We start from the raw sequence: 16739 nt of genomic DNA, 5'->3' as shown, positions 1-16739 counted from the left end.
TAAAAATATATAAAGAACTCCTACAATTCAGCAACAAAAAGACAAATAACCCAATTCTTTAAATGGGCAAAGAATGTGAAGAGACATTTCTCCAAAGAAGATACACAAGTGGCCAAAAAGCACATGAAAAGACATTCAGTATCACTGATCATTAAGAAAATGCAAATCAAAACCACATTGAGATACCACAATGCTGGCTTTAATACCGATAACAACAAAAATGTAAAACCAGTGTTGGCAAGGATGTGGAGAAATAGGAACCTTTGTCCATTGCTGGTGGCACTGTACAATGATGCAGCCACTGTGGAAAACATTTTGGCAGTTCCTCAAGTTAAACATAAAGTTACTATATGACCCAGCAATTCCACTTCTAGGTATATACCCAAGAGAAGTGAAAACATATGCCCACACAGAAACTTGTTTACGAATGGGTATAGCACCATCGTTCATAAAATCCAAAAGGTGGAAACAGCCCAAATGCTTCAATAGCTGAATGAATAAACAGATTGTTTAATAAAAATATAAATATAATGGGATATTGTTCAACAATAAACAGGAACAAAGTACTGATACGTGCGACAACTTAGATGAAGCTTGAAAACTTCCTTAAGTAAAAGAAACTAGACACGAAAGGCACATTTTATATGACCCTTTTATGTGATAAATCCAGAATAGACAGGAGCAGAGAGGCAGAAAACGGGGTTGGAGGAGGACGGAATGTGGAGTGATTACTAAGAGTGTATCGGGTGTTTTTCTGGGATGATGAAAAGTTTTAACCTAGAGAGAGGTGGTGGTTTAACCACATTGGGATTATACTAAATGCCACTGAATTGTATACTTTATAATGGTTCGTTGAATGTTATATGAATTTCACTTCAATTAAAAAAAAAGATTAAGAAAATCCACCTAGGAAAAAAAAATTATCCATGGTTTGCCCGTCTTTCCGTAATGTAAGTGAATGAATTGAATTAAGTACCCTAAATCTTAACATATTCTACAATTTCAAATTCAACATAAGGCTAGTCTACCATGTATCATAGAATTAATAAGGCTGGAATGGACCTTGTATCATACCTACTGTATCTCATACAATTAATAAGTCTAGAAATGAGGTTAAGGTAAGGATACCAATCTTTATTATAATATAATCTTTCCTAAAACAGGATTCAAAACATGAACACTAAGGTTAATATATTTATATAAGAAGCCATCTCATTTTTTTTAAATGGGTAATGTGAGTTATAAACGTGTGTGTGCGCACACATGTGAGCGTACTAATGAGTGTTGGCGGTTATGGAGCCGAAGAAAGTATAAAATGCAGAGAATTAGTGAACTAATCAGGATTTTCTCATAATTCCTTTGTCATGTTCTCAAAATATCAATATTAATAATGAAACACTTTGGAGCCAGTGTTTGCTGTGGGCTCCCTCAGAGCTCTTTTTAAGCAATAACCCAGGAAACATCTCTAAGGGCTCTGAGTACCAGTTATGACATCTGAAGTTTATGTAATCAGTAGATTCCTGGAGAGAAACGAGTGTCTCTAAAGAAGGTGCTAAGCATTCCTCTGCTGTATAATAGGTTCTCTTTCTTTAGGAGTAATTTTACATGAAACTATTTGGATATTGTTGACAAATTTGTGCAAATTGGATTAATCCAGCCTGTTAGCAACAAAAGGGGATGCGGTGTGATAGCAGTACTTTATTTTCATTGTATGTAGCTAATAGTAATAGCTAGTACTTACTGAGTTATTATTCTATGCTCAGCACTATTCTAAGTGTCTTAGCTATAACCATCTCATTATTCCTCACAACAATCCTATAAAGAAACAGAAATATGTGGACAAAATAGCTTTCCCAACACCTACAGCCAGGAGGTGGCAGATCCAGGATTCATATCAGCAGTCTAGGCCCAAAGCCCACCTTCTAACCGCCCTGAGGCATGGCCTCTGTAATACAGAGGCTCATTAATATTGTGTTTTTACTTTTTTTTTTTTAAAGATTTTATTGGGGAAGGGGAACAGGACTTTATTGGGGAACAGTGTGTACTTCCAGGACTTTTTTTTTTTCTAATCAAGTTGTTGTCCTTTCAGTCTTAGTTGTGGAGGGCGCAGCTCAGCTCCAGGTCCAGGTCCAGTTGCCGTTGCTAGTTGCAGGGGGCACAGCCCACCATCCCTTACGGGAGTCCAACCGGCAACCTTGTGGTTGAGAGGATGCGCTCCAACCGACTGAGCCATCCGGGAGCTCAGCGGCAGCTCAGCTCAAGTGCCGTGTTCAATCTTAGTTGCAGGGGGCAGAGCCCACCATCCCTTGCGGGACTCGAGGAGTTGAACTGGCAACCTTGTGGTTGAGAGCCCACTGGCCCGTGTGGGAATCAAACTGGCAGCCTTCGGAGTTAGGAGCACGGAGCTCCAGCCTCCTGAGCCACTGGGCCGGCTATATTTTTACTTTTATGTGTTCATTTTAAAGGTAGAGATCAAATAGTAAACTATGTAAGAAATGAACTATTAGGAAATTTTAGATTTGTGCTCTTTAGGCTACTAACCAGGTTAGCTAGTTGTGTGGTTTTTTTAAGTAAACATTTTTTCTTAATTATACCATTTTACACGAATTTATCTTTTGGTTTTCAGAAGTATAGTTAAATTAGATGTCATTTAAGTCACGTATTCAATTTCAGTAAATATACTTTGACATGCTAACAGCTCACATCAAGGAGTCTCTACATAAACAATTAGCTTTGGCAACAGGGTGATCAAAAGAAACACAGCTCTTCACTGATGGATATTCCTTCGTAAGACATCAGCTTGAATTAATCAGCATGTACAGTAGTGACCCATGTCATTCAGAATATACTCATTTAAATGGGCATGTAACATGTATACAAAGGCCGATTAGTAATAGAATATGATAAGAATGGTAAAAACAAACAAGCATGTAGTAAACATAATGTTCTGTGGTTTAACCCAAGGCCAGTGGGAGTGAAGTAAGATTAGTTAGTAGCTCCTGTTTTGCCCAATTACCTTGAGTCACTCTGCTCGCTGAGCACAAAGATGGCAGATTATACGCCAATATTCATCACATATTACGTGATTTCATTGTGCTTCAAGGGTAAATACTGTATTTCTTTACATGCCTTTCAAGATGCCCAGTTCTGCTTGGGCAACACGGGAATATTGAAGGCAAATTTTAACCTGTTTTATTTTATGTATGTTTAACTTTTAGTCAGTATATGAACTGCATAGATTCGTTCAACATTCATTCAACAATTATTTATTGAACACTTGCTATGACTAGGCATTTTTATAACAATGAAACTTGAGAGTTGTCTATGATACCGTGTAAAAGCCATGGGCAGGTGAAAACACCTACGCAAGGGTGTAGACAGAGCACAGGAGAGGGTGGCTCTTGAATGTCCACACTTAGAAATCAGGAACATAAGGAGGAATCAATTCAGGAGACTGATAAGGAGCAGTCCTAGAAGCCAAATGAAGAAACTGTTTCCAAGACCAAGTGATCAAAAGGGTTAAGTGCTGGTGTCGTCAAATAAGGTAAGGACTGAGAAAGAGTCATATATAAGACGTTTAAATAAATATCTGGTTACCATTTCCCACTGCAAAAATTTTTAGCCAATGAGAAACACTCATGGTTACAAAAATCAGGAGCTGGGGAGTGATCAGGAAATGGAAATTATAAAGAAAATCGGGACCTTGGAAAATATGAGCAAGGCCTTTCCAGCTGGGTAGATTGGAAGCAGAGAACAGGATGGAAAATGCTCCTTTCCACAGCTCGGTGGTGGACCCAGAATTTTGCTATGGGAGAAACTTAAGGTCTGATTGGATTCTGATTGGAAGGGGGCAGGCGGGCAACTTGTCTTGGATTAAGAAAATATGATTGTCTTTATCAGAGAACGGGGGAGAGGGAGGATTACAAACACCTCCGAGCATCCCTTGGGAGCCACCTCTGCCCGGACTGGGGGCTGCCACATAGAGATGTGTGGTTGTCCCTGCACAGAGCTGCCTGGTAGGGGGAAGAGGGGCCTGAAATCCATCCCATGCTATGCACGCCAAGCCATGCCCCAGACCTGACAGACAGGTGTGCCTTTTTCTAATTTGCGTACATGGGAATGGTGGCGCTGCCTCAGTCCAGTGGAAACTATTTTCTTCTTCTCCAATAAACTGTATTTATAAATTAAATTCTTGCATTAAGGAGAAAAATTGCCAGCACTCGCTTCTCCACCTGAAAATTCTTCCTAATCTGTGAAGTGGTTTTCAGAGGTGAACTAGCTTTTTTTGTATGCCCATGTCCTTACTCTAGTGTTAATGCCCCCAAAGTCAGTGGCCTCTTATTATGAAAACATGTCTACTGTGGAAGAGAAGAATAAAGTCATGAATTAAACATGCCTTTGCTATATTTTCACATGTTCTCCTAGGAAGCAAGAAACTGATAGCTGCTTGTGTGGAACGTCTGCCTCCCTGTCTGAAAAGCTTGACTGGTGGCTTGCTAAGGTCAGTCTATTCCGATTATTCTGGCTGTGTTGGCTCCCTCTGGTGGACAAATTGTGTGAACATTAATTTTGGGTGCTCTTGAACAAGAAGCTTCAGTATTTTGAAGTCTTGAGGACTTTGCCTATTCAAAGTGAATAGCAGGAAGTGTCCCGAGACGCCTTTGGGAGCAGTACGTTGGATAGTACCAAGGAAAGCACTGTCAAGGTAGCAGCAGTGGTCATCCTGTGAACAGGCGTCAGATTGAATCGCTATTGTTTTGAGGTATCACACTATAGAGTGTGCACGTTGTAAGTTTATCGATGTATGATATATATCCAAAACCCAGAGCAAAAACATTTCCAGTATCTACCTTAGGTAAGGCTTTTTAAAAATTGGTCTGCTTATTAGCATTCAGGTTTATTTTGCAACAGAGAAAACAACCTGTAGTTACAGAATCGCCACCAGCAGTCACTCAAAGTAACTATGAGAGATGATTGGTTTCTTGCACTGAGATGAAAATATGTTGGTTACAGGGGCTGACTCTAAGGTGGCACACGGATATGAACTTTCCTCCCCTCCCAAGTGAAAATAACTCATTTTCGTCCTTTTGCTTGGGTGCAATCTCTTTGCCCTCTCTTGAACAATTTTCCAATTCTATTCCCTCTCTTCAGTTCAAAGCACCTTGACTGAATGTTGCATGCTCAGGACTATGGGTACAGAGGAGAAGAACTGATCTTCCCTGCCCTCCAAAAACTCATAGGCCAGTTGTGTTTAAAGGAAAGAGGGGAAATGGGTGATTCCAATCCTGTGTGTTAAGTGTGCCAATAATAACAGTTAACATTTACAGAGCATGTGCTAGTATTTCTGTTAGGATGTTCCCTGCATGTCCTCATTTGACCCTCGTCACTGTTACCTTCCTTTACTGGTGAGGAAATGAAAGCACAGAGACACTGGTGATTTGCCCAAGGACAAAATAGCTGGTGACTGTGGCTGCCAGGATTTGGCTCCACCCACATATGTACCCACTTCCTCACCACTGTTTCTCAAGCGAGGCGCTGGCATTGGAGGTGCAGTGCAGGGAGATCTGTGACTGTCTTGTCTGTTGAGCTGCCCAACCAGAAGCCACACTAGGCACTACAGAAAAATATGCAAAGCAGCATCTTCTTCTGATACAGCTTGAGTCCAGCCCCCAACTTGCTGTCTTACAGACTCAAGCAAAAACTGGCTGCACCATTGTAAAACAGCAAGCATTACTCCAGAATTAGCGCTTGACTATTCATTGTTATGGCACAAATTTCTCCAAATCACAGGTAATCAACAGGATCAAGTGTCAAACAATGTATTTAAAAATTTCTATTTAATGAGTTATGGGTGCTACCTACCTATAAGTGATTTTTTTTTTCAGTCTTGGAATCACAGTAGAAAGCATTACTGTAACCTCAGGGAGTTTCAAGAAGTTCAAAACAGATCAGTGTAATGGTGCAAGATTTTGAAATCCCACGTGAGGGTGGCGTTTGCCTCTTCCGCTTGTCAGAATTTTCTAAAGCAGGCGGATTTGGGACAAACATAGCAAAGCCTCCTCTCAAGATGAATTCTGCCCGTCTGCAGCATTGTGATGTCTTCACCCTTACGCTCCTCAGAGGACAACGACCAAGTTTAACTTAAATGTGACTTATCACCGGCTGGGTGCCGATGGCCCTGGGATCATTATATAGGGTCTAGTAGTCGTTAGGATGGTGTGACTGTGGGAAGTGATTGCCATTCTCTGCAGGCCATCTTCTGTGACACCACGGTATGCTGTAAAAGTGACGTTTGTGCAATTGTTTGAAGAGACAATAATGGCAGGGACACTTAGTTCCAAGAGCAGTCAGACATGCCCACCTCAAAAGACCCAACCACATTGTGAGAGGTGCTTTGCTTCCATCAATTGAATGGTATTACATAGAGCTTTACTGGGGTTCTAGTCTCCTTGCTACTTGTTCATTTTGTTATGGCTTCATAGCTGTCAAGAACTGTCAGCATAAAAGTACATATAGTATAAGTTTATACATACTCTTAAAACAAGATGATTAAAAATACCAACATTGTGAGTTGACAGCCCATAAGAAATTTTCCTCCTTAAAAGGGGGAAACATTGAGAAACATTGTACTATAACCCTCAGGCCTACAGAGGGAGACAAACACAGGCCATGCTCTGCAGGAGCTCACATTAACACAGCATTCATGTGTCACAGTGAACAAAGAAGTTATACATCAACTTTTTTGAAATCATGACATTACAACTATTGCTGTTTATTTTCTCCACTCTTTGACACTCTTTCAAACTTGCTACTTAGCAAATCGTTTTATTCTGCATTTCCTATTGGGATCTCCCCGGCATCCTGGTTAATATTTTTTTCAATGTGCGTACAATAAAGGGCATTCTTTGTAGTGCACAGTTTTACGGAGTGTAACAAATGTAGAGAGTCATGTATTCGCCACCCCAGTACCATATAGAACATTCCGTCACCCTAAAAAATTACCCAGTGCAGCCCCTATGTAGAAAACCTCTCCTCTTCCCCAACCCCTGGCGACCACTTACCTGTTTTCTATCCCTACTGATGTGCCTTTTCAATAATTTTATAAAGATGGAATTATGCAATATGTAGCCTTTTTGGTCTGACTTTTTCCATTTATAAAATTCATTTAAGATTCATCTGTGTTATTGTGTGTGAATCAATAGCTCATTCATGTTTATTGCTGAATAAGAGTCCATTGTATGGATATGTCAAGTTCATTTATCCATTACTCTGTTGAAGGAAAGGACATCCTGGTTGTTTCCGATTTGGGATGACTACGCATAAAATTGTTACACATATTCTTATGTAAGTTTTTGTGTAAACATAAGCTTCAACTCGTTTTCAGTTGAAATACCTGGGGGTGTGATTTCTGGGTCATGTTGTAAGCATATATTTAACTTTATAAGAAATGACCCACCTGTCTTTCAACGTGGTTGTACTATTTTGTGCTCGCAACCACAATGAATTAAAGTTCCTGTTTGCTCTTCATCCTCACCAGAATTTGGTGCTGTCAGTTTTTTTTTAATTTTAGCAATTCGAGTAAATGTGCAGTGCTATCATATTATGGTTTTCATTTGCATCTTCCTGGTAACAAATGATGTGGAGCATCTCTTATATGTTTATTTGCCACTGATATCTTCTTTGGTGAAATATCTGTCTAGATCTTTTTCCCATTTTAAGAATTGGGTTGTTTCTTTTCTGATTGTTCATTTTTAAGATGTTACCAATTCTGGATACAAGTTTTTGTCAGATATGTTGTTTGTAAATATTTTTTCCTAGACTGTGCCTTGTCTTTTCATTTCCTTAACTATATCTTCGGCAGAGAAAAGATTTAAGTTTTAATAAAATCCAAGATCATCAATTTTTTTCTTTTATGGATTGATGTGGTATCTAAAAACTCATTACCCAACCCAAGGGTACGCATACTTTCTGCTATGTTTTCTTTTAGACGTTTTATAGTTGTACATTTTACATTTAGGTTTATAATCCAATTTGAGTAACTTTTCTTTTTCAGGCGGTTAATATGGGGAATTAAATTGTTTGATTTAAAAAAATTTGAATCAGCCTCGAATTACTAGGATAAATACCAATTTATTTATGGTCATGTATTTATTTTATTTATTTAGTCCCATATTCATTCATTTATTTATTCATGGCCATGTAGTTTCCTTTTTATATATTGCTAGATTCAATTTGCTAATATTTGTTGAGAATTTTTGTTTTTATACCATGTTTCTCCGAAAATAAGACCTAGCTGGACCATCAGCAGCTGGACCATCAGCTCCAATGCATCTTTTGGAGCAAAAATTAATATAAGACCCGGTCTTATTTTATTATAATATAAGACCGGGTCTTATATAATATAATACAATATAATGTAATATGATATAATATAATATAATATAATACCGGGTATAATATAATATAATATAATACGGGGTCTTATATTAATTTTTGCTCCAAAAGATGCATTAGAGCTGATTGTCCGGCTAGGTCTCATTTTCGGGGAAACAGGGTATTTATGTGGTATCTTGGTCTACAGTTATCTTTTCTTTGCAGTATATAGTCTGGTTTGGGCTTAAGGGTAATACTGATTTCAGAAAATGAATTGGGAAATATTCCCTTCTCTTCTATATTCTGGAAGATATTGTGTATAATTGATGTTATCTCTTCCTTACACATTTTGTGGAATTCACTAATGAAACCATCTGGATTTTCTCTTTGGAAGTTTTCAGAATACAATTTTAATTTCTTTTATAGATATAGGACTATTCAAGTTGAGCATTTCTTCTTGAGTAAGTTTTAGTGGTTTGAGCTTTTCAGAGAATTGGTCCATTGTATCTAAGTTGATGACTTTATGAACATAGAGTTGTTTATCGTGTCCCCTTATTATGCTTTAATGAGGTTAGCCATGATATTCCCTCTTTCATTCCTGATATTGGTAAAGTTGTGTCTTTCTCTTTTTCTTGATCAGCCTGACCAGAGGCTTATCAATTTTAAGACTTAGTCAAAGAATCAGCTTTTGGTTTAATTGATTTAATGTATTTTTTTTCAATTTCATTGATTTCTGTTCTATATTATTTCCTTTCATCTGCTTGCTTTAGACTTAACTTACTCCCCTTTAATTACTTAAGGTGGAAAAATAGGTTACTAAATTCAGGTCTTTCTATAGCTCTTTTCTAATAAAGAATTTAAGGCTACAAATTTCCATCTAAAGATGCTTGAGCTGCTTCCTATGCATTTTTAATATGTTGTATTTTTATTTTCATTTAGTTCAAAATATTTTTCCCTGGATTTTTTTGACTTATGGATTTAGACGCGTCTTGCTTAATTTCCACATATTTGGATATTTATCAAATAAATATCTTTCTGTGATTTGTTTCTAGTTGAATTCCATATGGTTTGAGAAAATATTCGCATATTTTCTATTCTTCCTTAAGGTTTTTTATGGCTGAGAATGTTCCCTATGCACTTGAGAAGAATGGGTGTTTTGCAGCTGTTAGAGTCAGTGCTCTAGAAATGTCAGATGGGACAAGTGGTCGATGGAGTTGTTCTGGTCATCTCCGTCCTTACTGAGTCTTCTGCTCCTTGTTCTTCAGTTTCTGAGAGAGGAGCGTTGAAGTCTTCGTCTAAAATTGTAGGTTTGTCAATTTCGCCTGTAACTACCAGTTTTTGCCTCGTGTATTTTGAAGCTTGTTGTTGGGTACATACACATTTAAGATTGTTGTATTTTCTTGGAGAATTGGTTTTTCTTCATAACATAATATCCTCTTTATCTCTGCTAATACTTCCTGTTTTGAAGTCTACTTTGTCTAAAATTAACGTAAATACTTTGTTAGAGTATACATGATATATCTTTCTCCATCATTTTATTTTTAACCTAAATATGCCTTTATATTTAAAGTGCGTTTCTCATAGATTGAATACACTTGAGTCCTTTCCTTTTTTTTTTTTAAAGTCAATTCTGATCCTTTGTCTTTTAACTGATGTATTTAGACCGTTCACATTAAAGATCATTATTGATATAGTTGGATTAAAATCTACCGTTTTACTAGCTGTTTTTAATTTGTTTTCATTGTTACTTATTTCTTTTTACCTCCTTTTCTGCCTTCTCTGGGTTTAATTCAATATTTTAAAAACTTTTTTAATGGTTGCCCTAGGGTTTACAATATGCATTTTAAAAAAAATCTGAATCTACTTTCAAATATAGTAGTATGCATATAATTCAAGAACCTTATAACATTATATTCCCATTCTTCTCTCCCTCTCATGTGCCGTAGTTCTCATACATTTCACTTTTATATATACTATGAACACACAATACGTTAATATTGTTGCTTTAAAGTTATTTTTTAAAGCAATTTAAAATAAGACAAAAATGACTTTATAAGCCATTCATTTATTTCATTTCTGACACTCTTCATTTCTTGGTGTAGATCCAATTTTCTAGCACATATCATATTCTTCTACCTTGAAGAACTTCCTTTAACATTTCTTAAAAGGTATACCTGCTTGTAGGGAGATCCCTAGATTTTTGTTTGTCTGAGAGAGTGTTTATTGTTTCTATACTTTAGAAGGACATTTTTCTGGATGTAGAGTTCAGGACTGACATTTTCCCCTTTTAGCACTTTGACAATATCATTCTATTTTACAGTTTCTCACAAGAAATCTGCTGTAATTCTTATCCTTGTTCCTCTGTAGGTAGTGTGTTTTCTCCTCTGGTTTCCTTCAAGATTTCCTCTTTGTCTTTGGCATGTCTTGGTGTTTTACTTTTTGTTTTATTTTTGTTTTTCAATTCTTCTTGGTGTTCTCTGTGCTTCTTGGATCTATGGTTTGGTCTTTGCCACTAATTTAAAAAATTCTCAGCCATTATTTCCTGTATATTTCTTCTCTTTTTTTTTCCCTGAGAGTCTAAATTGTGTATGTGTTAGACTTTTTGATATTGTCCCACAGCTCTTGGACACTTCATTCTATTTCTTTCTCACTCCTTTTTTCTCCTTGTGTTTCAGTTTGGGTAAATTTTTTAGACCTCTATTCAACTTCATTGATTCTTTCCTTGACTCTTCAAGTTTACTGATGATTCTGTCAAAGATAATTCCTCATATCTTTTCTGAGTTTTGGATTTCTAGTATTTTCATTTGATTCTCTTACTGTTTCTATTTCTCTACTGAAATTATCTGATTTTGCATTTTCCCTACTTTTTCCATTAGATCTTTTCACATGCTAATCATAGTAATTTTAAGTTCCCTGTGTGATAAATCCAACATATATCTGAATCTAGTTTTGAAGATTGCTTTGTTTTTCTAGACTGTTTTTTCTTGCCTTTTTGTATGTCATGTAATTTTGTTGTTATTGAAATGTGAACATATTGTACAGGATAATAGATGCTAAGTGAGTATTTTTTATACTTAGAGATGAGTATCCCTTTCCTTCTGTAGGTCTTTAATGTGAGAGTTTGTGTTAATCTAGTCAGGAATTGGACTGGGAGTTTGTTGTTGCTATGGTTACCCTCAGTGCTCCAGCGGCTTCCAATTCCTCTAGTGACACTTGTTTTTGTCTCCCCTCTTGGTTTGGGGTCTTCATTTGGGTCTTATGAGAGAGAGTCTGTATCTTGTTTCTCTCAGCTGTATTCCACTGCAATCCTGTCAGCATGGTGGTAGAGGATGGAGGAGGGTTGATCTCTTTTTCCTCATGAAGCCTCGGCCTTAGACACTGGAAACCTGGGTCTCAAGTGTTCCTGCCCTTTCTCCAGCTGTAGTGCTGGACCTGGCAAGTATTTTTGTGGGAGCGCTCCCCACCCCACCCCATTCGTCTCTCAGAGAGCAGTGGGTTTCCACCCGCTCCCTCAGGGTAGTTTTGGTCCCCTTCCCTCGGTAGACTTAGGCTTCGTTGGCTAGGAGAGATAAAGGAGATGTATCAGGATGAGTAGGCAGTGGCTGCAATTCTCCTGCCCCAGTGAGCACCCAGTGAGGAGCTCAGAAGAAAAACCTACCAGCGGGCGTGAACCCCCCTCTGTCTGCAGGCCCCCCGGGACTTCACGCTCTCATGCTAGCCCACACTTGTCCTTTAGCAATTCTTTAAACATTTTTAGTTTAATCTTCGTACCAGCTTTTATGGGATTCAACACCATCTGTCTCAGGTAAGCAAATGCTGGAATCTGTTTCTCCCTGCAGGCCTTTGTCTTTCTCTTGGTTTAAGGTTAGTTGTTTGCCTGCAATATTAGTTCTCTGGCAGGTTCAAGAAAAGTTGATAATTTGAAGTTTATCCAGCTTTGTTTCTTATGGTGAGGGTGGGGACAACGCTTTTATCAGCTCTTAATTCTCTGACCTTTAACCACAACTATTATTTATGTTTTAAAATTTAAATTTCATCAGCGTTAACTTGATTTTGAAAGTTTTGGAGGACTTTTGCAGCAGTCCATAAACATCTTTCTAGGTATATTTGAAAATGAGACCTGGGAATCACCAATGAAGAAGGTATAAAAATGTGATGGCATAGTATTTTGGGTCATTAATTTATCTATCATCTATCTATCTATCTATCTATCTATCTATCTATCTATCTATCTATCTACCTATCTATCTATCTTCTGTATATTTCTCTTGTTCAGACTTGGAGCTGATTCTGTGTTTCATAGCCTCAAGGAAGAGAGGTATGTGGTAGGATAGAAAGAAGTAACTTCCAAGAATTTCTGGGTTTTGTGTCCAGAAGCCTGAGCCCATAGAGAAACTTAGAAGGTTTGCAGAGAAAGCAAAGCATAAGGGTTTATAAGAAGTAAACAGGATTATAGAAGGAAAAAGAGCCTTTCCCAGAGTAGAAAAAAGTCCCTGCACCAGGACTAAACTCTTAAGGGAAGCTTTTAGGAATAGAGCAAAAAGGAAACCGCAGGAACCATAGAGGAAGTGCTGCGTGCACTAGCCAGGCAGAGGATCCCGAAGCCACCATACAAACGATTCCCATCTTAGGTGTGACTTGGAAACATAAAGTGTCATCAGTCCTGAAAAGCCCTTAGGACCAAGGACAATGGAAGTGTTAGTGGAAACCTGTGGGACAGATGACAAATACCAGAGTTCTTCCCATTTACAGGGGCCTTCACACTGCAGAATATACGGGGCACCTGACATGAGTTTGAGGGAGAGAAGGGAGGCCCCAACAATGACAGAGGTTATATTTTCTCGGGAGCCTCGAGAGATTGGGACACGGAGGCCAACATAGTAGATTTCTAGAAAATAGAGATGTAATATTGCTTGCACACCTTAATTTGTGGGCTGAGAATCATACCTGCTACTAAAGGATCCCCTTCCCAGGGACCCAGTAGTTATCATTCTGCTTTGTCGAAAATGTTTTGGATTCAGGTGACTCCAGATTTCTTCTCCCTCCGATGCGTCTAAGGGGTTCAGTGTGCTCGCAATGGTAATGATTCCTCCTGGGGTGGAGTGGGAGAGACAGCAGGGGAACAACACTTTGAATGAGTCATCTAGGTGATTCTGAAAACTGCCTCCCCCACACTAGCTCCCTCTGCCCACCCCTTCCCTGAGAACCCCTGTTCTCCTCTCCTGGTCTATGTGCTAGGTTTTTGTTGGGACACTCTGAAATGATTACTGTTATTTGCATTACAAACAACTAAAGAATAAGTGTATTTGTGAATCTGAAGCTAGGAGAGAAAAAAAACAATCCTGGATTTCCTCCTTGGGAGTGGTTACTGACTTGGGAAGCTGTCCTTCTGACACGGCCTCCCCCTGATGTTGTAAGAAGGATCCTGTGAAACACACATATGCATCTGAATGAAAATGTCCCCAAAGTGAACAACCGAGAGAGTTACCACAGTGCTCCCATTCAGTTCTTTCGGCTGAGGCCCTGGTGCTGGTGTATTGATGAGAGGTCCCTGACATTACATAGCCGACCTGTGTGGTGTTTGTGTTTCTGACAATGAGACTGCAACTGAACTGACGGGGAATAAGCATTGGGGGGATGACACATCTTGAATGGCATTTTCCAGAGCATCTGTCCAATGCCATTGTGGGAACACAGTTAGAGACCTGGTTGTGGAACTTTTATTGTTATCTTTGTAAATGTCTCACCACCACATAAGTTCACAGCAACCTGATATCTTAAAGCTGCTGTGCATGTTAAACCTATTTCTCTTATCTAATAAAATCATGTTATAGCATTTCTTCTCTCCCCTGGGGGAAAAAGGCCCGAAGCCAGAAATCTCTTGGAAATTGAAGCAAAAAGTAAGAACCAGGTAGAGACTTGTAAAAAGTCTAGGTTGATGTGTTCAAAGAGCTCAGAGAGGATAACCTTTATCCTTGGTGATTTATTGGAGCCCAGGAAACACTGTGGTCCCTCCGGGCAGTGTGAGTGTCACCGGTGACTCACTGAGGGGGCCTGTTGCTGCCCAAAGAGGCTGTAGGTGGGCTGCTGCTTGGACCTGCTAATGGAAGACATGTCTGGGAACAGAAAATGTCCCATCCAGAGACTGCGTGACGTGTGTTTTAAGAATTTGCTCCTATTATAATACACTGCTTAGGAGCTCGAGCTCTGGAGTTAAAACTGAGTTTGAGTCCCACTTAGTAGTTGTGTGGCTTCTGGTTAGTCACTAAAATATTTAAAAAGGGGCTAAGATAACACCCATCTCGAAGGGCTGCTGTGAGGATTAGACTAGGGAACGGAGTGCAGAACCTGTGCAGCTACACAACTAGTGCGAGATATTGTTAGCTGTACTCTTCCCTTTTAAATGTTTAAGCTACGGTCTACTACTTTGTACCATGACTCAAAAGTCATTTCCCCCCAGGAAAGTTACGTCTGTTGACATCTGTGGAAGAATAGAGATTTGCAATTTTATTATTTCACTCATGGAGAAGAGAGAATATGACATTCTTTTCAGAGGATTGGTTGGGGTCAAAGAACTAGGTTCTTTACATAAGAGTCCTAACATTATGGGGACACTGAATTGCCATCTAGCCCTCTCATTCTAGATAGAAAGTATGATCCTTTGTTTGATTCTCTTGGGTTCAAGGGACTCAGACCCATTTGGCAGTAGTGAGTTATTGTAAGAATAGACAGAAAGGAAAAAAATGGCAGGGAACCATCACAGCAGCCGCAGAGCCATGGCTCCTAGAGAATTGGAGGGGCAGCTCTATCGCCCTGGTCATCTCATGGCCCTCCGAGACCAACCTTTCATTGCTCTGGACACTAGTATCTCCACCAAACACCTGGCCAGCTTCTCTGTCAACTTCTGCATCCTCTGCTCTTCTTCTCTATCTCCTTGAAATTCATACGTAAGGGAGAATCACTCGGGGATACTTTGTTCTCCAGTGTGTAGAGCTCCTGTTATGGGGCTGAGTTCTCCTCACTCATGGGAAGTGCTGGAATCCCAAAAGGACAGAAAGAATGGGACCCAACTCCTTTATGAAATGATGACTTACTGCCTTTATCCTGGGCTTTGCTTTGTAAATTAGTTAAGAGAGTCTTGAATTTAATGGCCGCCTGCCCCAGGATAGTAGCTTAGATCCTTGGATCTGAGACTCTTATCTCTTAGGTGCAGATGGAAGATTTGCAATAAAAGAGATGAATTTTCTGTTCTTATTACTCTCCACACTTGCTCATCTCCTAAGTTTAAATTTTACATTTCCAGTTTGATAACTTTTTGCTTCCAAGATAAACTTTGAGTTAGTGGCTGTTAGTTTATTTGTTCAAATGGAAATGGAACAATTGAGGACAAATGTATATTATAAAATGACATGAAGACCCTCTGGCATGAAAAGATGGAGGACTGACTTGGTGAGAGGTATTCTAAGGAACCCTTCACCTGGACATTCCAACTGGAGGATAGGAACACTACGCAAATGACCATCATTTATTATGTCACCTGTACTTGTAGTTAACATACAAAACGTCACCTCAACTTTACAGAAAATTCACGTGCAAGCTGATGTGACCTTCAAATGAGTTGCTTTCTTGGTAGTTCTACAGGTTGCAAAACTACTAGATGGTACCTTGAATTTAAAAAAAAAAAAAAATCAAGGAAGCATTCTGCTCTTTGTAGAAATAACTGCAAACTTATGAGATGAGACAATAAAAATCCCTAGATTTAAGGATAATTTTACTCCAAACTACCAATTAAATATATAATTATGTGAATCACATATGTAAATCTGATCTCCCTTTCCTTGCAGTGCCCCTAGTTCAAACATAAAGGGTATTTTTAGTTCTTGTTTTTCCTTTTTACCAAGCTTGATCAGTGAACGAGAAAGTCTCATCAATCATCTACTTGTTGGAAAGCATGGAGCTTTTGAACCACACAGTTCATTTCAAAATTAGAAATGCCCCCACTTAGGAATCCACATCAAGACTTTCAGGAGTCAGTTGTCACTAGATTGTAGGTATGACATATGTCTTTGGGCAAAAGCAGCTAAGAAATGTTCTTTGAGATGGTGTGGGCGTGGAAAGCAATAAAAATGGCATTTCTATTTTTTAACAAGTAAATTCCAATTCATATGTGCTAGAAAGCTATATAGCTGTTTCTCACTTACAGTATTCCTCCTAAAATATTTGCCAAACAAAATTATTTTAAAAGCAAAGCACATTTTCTCATTGACATATTCTAAAGATCCATCCTCATGGGATACTTTTGGTGACAGAAAAATATTTTATTACTACCAATAATAATCACTAACATTTATTGAGGGATTACTATT

The 16739-nt window shown here is 38.6% G+C and overlaps 1 protein-coding gene across 1 annotated transcript in view; it reads right to left on the bottom strand.

Annotated features, from left to right (window-relative positions):
* SCOC (short coiled-coil protein) overlaps nt 1-16739 on the bottom strand; it is a 63935-nt gene that overhangs the window by 35591 nt on the left and 11605 nt on the right. The window lies entirely within an intron of this gene.

This window comes from Rhinolophus ferrumequinum, chromosome 18, assembly GCF_004115265.2.
Source record: "Rhinolophus ferrumequinum isolate MPI-CBG mRhiFer1 chromosome 18, mRhiFer1_v1.p, whole genome shotgun sequence".
Lineage (NCBI taxonomy): Eukaryota > Metazoa > Chordata > Mammalia > Chiroptera > Rhinolophidae > Rhinolophus > Rhinolophus ferrumequinum.
The sequence above is the reverse complement of the archived record's forward strand: the minus strand, read 5'-3'. Positions and strand labels throughout refer to the sequence as shown.